This window comes from Parasteatoda tepidariorum, chromosome 2 (assembly GCF_043381705.1).
Source record: "Parasteatoda tepidariorum isolate YZ-2023 chromosome 2, CAS_Ptep_4.0, whole genome shotgun sequence".
Classification (NCBI taxonomy): domain Eukaryota; kingdom Metazoa; phylum Arthropoda; class Arachnida; order Araneae; family Theridiidae; genus Parasteatoda; species Parasteatoda tepidariorum.
This window is the reverse complement of record NC_092205.1, coordinates 89,769,306-89,775,305: the sequence shown is the minus strand read 5'-3', so window position 1 is coordinate 89,775,305 and position 6,000 is coordinate 89,769,306. Positions and strand designations below refer to the sequence as shown.

The window sequence follows — 6,000 nt, the reverse complement described above, 5'->3', positions numbered from 1 at the left end:
TTATGTAAACAGTCTTAAACCGTGGATATAATTACATTTATTCGATATTTTAACCCTACACTGATGTTTTTTTAAGGTTAAGTGCCACTGCCTGGTATGCATTTACCCGGTATACCCTACACTGATGTTTTTTTTTGAGGTTAAGTGCCACTGCCCAATATACCCTACACTGAAGTTTTTTTAAGGTTAAGTGCCACTGCCCGGTATAAATTTGTCCGGTATACCCTACACTGATGTTTTTTTAAGGTCTAGTGCCATTGCCCGATATATATTTGCCCGATACTCCAAGCACTGATGTTTCTTCTAATCTATCGTCAGTAAGTATTAAAATGTAGAATAAATATAAATATATCAAATAAATATAATAATATTCACGAATAAATTAATATAAAATTGGATGTAACAAATATTTCGGACATACACCAAAGTGACTATGTGATTGTTGACATTCACTGGTGAGAGTCAGAAATAAGGGTGTTTAGCAAATATTTCGGACATACACCAAGCGACTACGTGAATGTTGACATTCTCCAGATTTCGGTGTTTCACCGTAACATATATATATATATATCCCAACCTGTCCACGTTATTTTAAAAAATGCCACATCCTCCTTGTTCAGGATGTTTCTGCATATGGCCCTATAAGGAACATATTTAATTTCCACCCCCCACCCCTTGAATTTATTGCATAAAAATCCATTCAGCAAAGATTTTCTTCAGTTTGTTTCCATTCTGATCGTATTCGTTGAAAAAATGGCAACTGGTGATCGACGTAATGAAAGGTGATGGAATACGGTGATACGGCTGAACATGTTAAAAACTGTTCGCATAAAACCTTTTTCGAGTCCAGAAAGAGTCCTGACGTAAAAAAAAAAAAAAAAAAAAAAAAAAAAAAAAAAAAAAAAAATCACAAATAGATGTGACAGAGTGTTGGAAAAAGAGGAAAACAAACTATTTTTACTCGTTCTGAGCCGTTAATTTTAAAGCCTGTTTTATATTCATGACTACTTAGCGTTTCATAAAATTCCTTTTTTCGTACAAGAAAAAATAATTGTTGCAGTTGGGAGGTTGGGTAAAAGCAATTTCGAATAATGTTGCAAAAATGAGGGAGTAGTTTTGGGGGAAAACGACCGTAACTAATTGCCCTGTTCATTGGCTGTAATTGATTGCATAAGAAGAGTAAGAAGAGGGGGAGGGTGGGATTTCAGAGGCTCGGACAAGAGATCCCGTACTAAAGCCAAGGAGCGAAAATCCCTCATGCGATCCGGCGGAAATTCCGGAACACTTCAGGGAAGGGGGGGATGCAGTCCACGGGAACATAAAATAAGGAGGGAAAAAAATGCTCGACTCCATTAAGCGGTAGGAATGAATAAATAATACTGCCAGCAGTTTCTTTCCGGCATTTGTATTAAAGGCGAGAACCCGCAAATGAAAATGAATATCGAATTTCCATTCCCCAAAACGCTCGGGTTGAGAGGCGTTTATTGGCCATGTCGAAAGTTTATATCTGGTTTATAGATGAAGAGAGTTTTCTTTCTTTTAGAAAGAACAACACTTTCAAAAAGTCCATTTTCCCCTCTTCTTATTTTGAGTCGTTTTCTTTTAACATCTCATCTCATTTTCACATTTAATTATTCTTTTCTGTTGTTGTTGTTTTCGTAGGATGTTAAGGTAAAGGGTGCTATTGTTCCTGTTTTCCAGTGGCGCCATCTATCTCACAGAATTCGACTTCTGTCACACCCATACGTCACACCTGTTTATAGGGCGGAACCATTCATACGTCCATTCATTCATCCAGAGATCGTAATTTTGACATGAACAAGAGAACGATCTATCCCCAATTCAATACCCTCAGAGGTATAATTTGTTATGGGAACATGGAGGGCTTTGTGACTCGACAGATTTAACGTGCACCAGTCACCATTCACTACATGAGGAGTCTTCGGCCAGTAGGATTCCAACTACCGTTCTCAGAAACGTGAGTCTTGCAAGCCAGGCTATCCGGGCTCCAATAATTCTTTTCTTATGCCACGATATTAATTCCTCTACAATGAAGCTGCGTAGGAATACAATAGATTAGAAAAATCCGCCGCTTTTGTAAATGCGAAGTTTTCAGTAATTTTCTAACATGAAGATACTATATGGAGCCGCGATGGCTCAGGGGATAGAGCGTTCGCCTTCCAATGAGGCGAACTGGGTTCGAATCCCAGTCGATACGAATTCCGTATCCGGCTTTCACCGACCGCAGTGCTGACGTGAAATATCCTCAGTGGTAGACGATTCATGGGTTAGAGTCCCCTTGCCGTCAGGCTAACCGTGGGAGATTCTTGTGGTCTTCCTCTCCATGTAATGCAAATGCTGATTAACTCGATCAAAAAGTCCTCCACGAATGCATATTTCTCCCAATACTCGATCCAGGAGTTCCCTTGTCTTCTGGATTGGGTTAAAAATTACAAGGCTACGGAGTTGAACATTAGTAGCCGTAAACCCAGAAAATTGGGTCGGCCGTTTAAACGACGGTTATAAAACAACCTATATGAATTTTGATAAATTAGGAAATGGGCTAAATAAACCCCTCTGATTTTGCTTATGAGAATTATTTTTTTATTTTTTTTACAGTAAGTCCTCACTCATCCGACCTGTTGCAATAAGACCTTTAAAAAAGCTATTTGCAATAAGACTTCATTACTCATCTGAGCTTATTGCAAAAAACTTTCACATGGCTATTTACACGATCCATGCTGCAATTTTTTAAATGCATCAACTTTTTTTCCATAAGCATATTAAAATAAAATAAAAAACAGCTCATGCTTTTTGAATCAAAGAAATGGCTCATTGAAATTCAAAAGAGATTCGCTCGCATTCCTCAATCGCTACACAGTTGCGAAGGAAACTCACGTAGTCTGCCTTTTGAACGAAAACAATGAAGTAAATCCCTTGGAAAAAACCATTCTGCTTAAAAGAAGCTTTTCTTCATTTCAGTTATTAACCCCCGCATCATTTTAACAAACTGTACGATGTAAAAGCGTTCCTCCAATCGAGACAGTTAGCAGTTTACTTTCATTTGAATTATCGACAGTCTTAATACACTTTACGAAATAAAGAATTCACGATCAACGCAGTTTTTGTTAATTAGCAGTTTACTTTCACCTAAATTATCTATAGTTTTAACACACTGCACGAAATGAAGAATTCACGCAGTCAAGATTGTTTTCATTTCACTTTCGACTCAATTTAGTGAAGAGTTCACGCAGAAATATATAAAAACTATGCTTGTTAGTTATTAGTTTTGTAAATTATGCCCGCTTTACTCTGTTTTCATTTTATTTCATGATTCGTTATGACATTTCGGATTGTTTTTTTAAGGGGACTGTTAAATTCTATACAGGAGCTGTGAACACAAACATATTATAATTTAAAAGGTTGTTCATTCAAACTCTCAGTTCGTCATATGAAATTATGCTTTTTTGAGAATAATATGCTATTTTCATAACTATCGTGAGCTTGCAACAGCTACTCATGACTGTAAGGACAAATTTAACCTATCTAAAGCGAGTGCTATCTATGCTTATTCTGAACATGCTGCAAAATTTCAATATTCAGGAAAGCCACAGTTTTATAGTAATAATTAGCCTTTGTGTTCTAATTTTTAAATATTTAAAAACTTACTCCAATGCTGCATTATCTGTGCTCATAAAAATTTTCAAAAATTTATAATTAGGTATTCATAATTTTCCTTCAAGGTGGAAAGATTTCGCCAAATTGGCGATTTTCAAGAAGTTTAATATCTTTTAAAATATTTAAATTATTCGTCTGTTCTAAAGCCCAGATAATTCCGCAGAGCAAAATGATCTATACAGTTTCTAAAAAAGATGTCACCAAATTGGCGATTTTCAAAAAGTTTAATATGTTTTAAAATACTTAAGTTATTCGTCTGTTCTAAAGCCCAGATAATTCTGCACAGCAAAATGATCTATACAGTTTTTAAAAAAGATGTCGCCAAATTGTCGATTTTCAAAAAGTTTAGCATCTTTCAAAATATTGAAGTTATTCGTCTGTTCTAAAGCCCAGATAATTCTGCACAGCAAAATGATCTATACATTTTTTAAAAAAGATGTTGCCAAATTGACAATTTTCAAAAAGTTGAATATCTTTTAAAATATATAAGTTATTCATCTGTTCTAAAGCCCAGATAATTCTGCACAGCAAAATGATCTATACAGTTTTTAAAAAAAATGTCGCCAAATTGGCGATTTTTAAAAAGTTTAATATCTTTTAAAATATTTAAGTTATTCGTCTGTTCTAAAACCCAGATAATTCAGCACAGCAAAATGATCTATACAGTTTTTAAAAAAGATGTCGCCAAATTGGCGATTTTCAAAAAGTTTAATATCTTTTAAAATATTTAGGTTATTCGTCTGTTCTAAAGCCCAGATAATTCTGCACAGCAAAATGATCTATGCAATATTTTTAAAAAAAATCGCTTTGCTTTAAGTGTAAGACACTTAAACTGTGGCTTTTTCATTTTCCTTGGCGATAGAGCTTCGAAAAACCATGTTAGCGCAAACTTTTATGTACAAACGGAAGGGCAATGTATAAAGTTTATTTCACGCAGATAGAAGAAAGTCTAATAAGCTTTGTTAGGATGGCTGCGGTTATCTCTTATATTCTGCTTGATGAGTATTCATTTTCAGGGGGAAAATAATGGTGTCGCTCTATATCACACGGAGAGTCGTTCGTAAAAGCGATCGCGGAATTTTATTTGCTCGCGTTTGAGAATAATTTAACAGTTTTAGTCATGGCAATAAGAACTTCAAAATCGGTGAAATGTTCGTCCCGGTTTTCTTCATTCGCTATTAAAATAGATAAATGCCCCGAATCTTTCCCTTTCATTTTTCATAAATAAAACGCTCTTTTGGTATCTTAGGAGGAAAAGTAGCAAATGATTCACAAGTTAACAAAGGAAATTATTTATTCGCAAATATTGAATCGAAAGAAAGGAAACTTTATGAAAGGATTCTTTGCTCCTATGTTAAAAGAGTCACATTTTTTTTTTTTAGTTATCATTACTTATTTATTTTTAGATTCATCTGCTTATTTATTTGAGAAACTACCAAATCAACTAATAAATGCAGGCTGTCAAAGAAAAGTTTGCAAACGGCCAATTATTTCGAGAGATATACACCGAAGAGCCATTACATTATTACCACCCTCCATCTATAACAATGGGCTCGCCCAGGTTTTCATGGTTTCTCACCCAGGAATAATGTTTTCATGGGGCACATTAGGACCCTTAATCCTCATCGAACAATCCCTGGCGTCTGTAAGCTACTTGAACGTAGTTGCAGACCAGGTTCACCCATTCATGGCAACAGTTTTTCCTGCGGGGGATTGTGTTTACCAACATGTCATAAGGGTCGAATAGCCGAAGAACATTCCAGTGACTTTCAAGTCATGTTTTGGACCCCAAATTCACCTGATCTTAATCCAATTGAGCATTTGTGGTCCTACTTGGAAAACCAAATTCGTTCTGCCACGCTACCCCCTCTCAATGTGAGGGAATTCCAGGACCAGTTGGTGAGCGCTTGGTACCAGATACCTCAGACTACCTATCAGCACCTTGTGGAATCAATGCCACGGCGGATGCTAGCAGTTTTGAGGGTTGAAGGTGGTCTACATGTTATTAGCAGGGTGGTCATAATGTAATGTCTCTTCGGTGTACATCAGATGGAAAAAGATACAGGCATTCAATATTTTTTTAAACTGACCAATGATAATGATGTAGGGCTTACCGGGCAGTGGCACTTACAAAAACATTAATGTAGGACATACCGGACAAATGAATACCGGGCAGTGGAACTTAACTAGACCTAGTATATATATTTCAGACATTTACCAAAGCGACTATGTGATAGCAACATTTTTGTTTTCAGCCTATTACTGTAACAACTAGAAGGCTTATCTAATGATTGCAATGTTTGGATTCGCTGCTATAATTTA

The 6,000-nt window shown here is 36.0% G+C and overlaps 1 protein-coding gene across 1 annotated transcript in view; it reads left to right on the top strand.

Moving 5' to 3' along the window:
• Positions 1-6,000, top strand: part of LOC107444316 (uncharacterized) — a 146,315-nt gene that overhangs the window by 71,233 nt on the left and 69,082 nt on the right. The gene's annotated exons all lie outside the window — the stretch shown is intronic.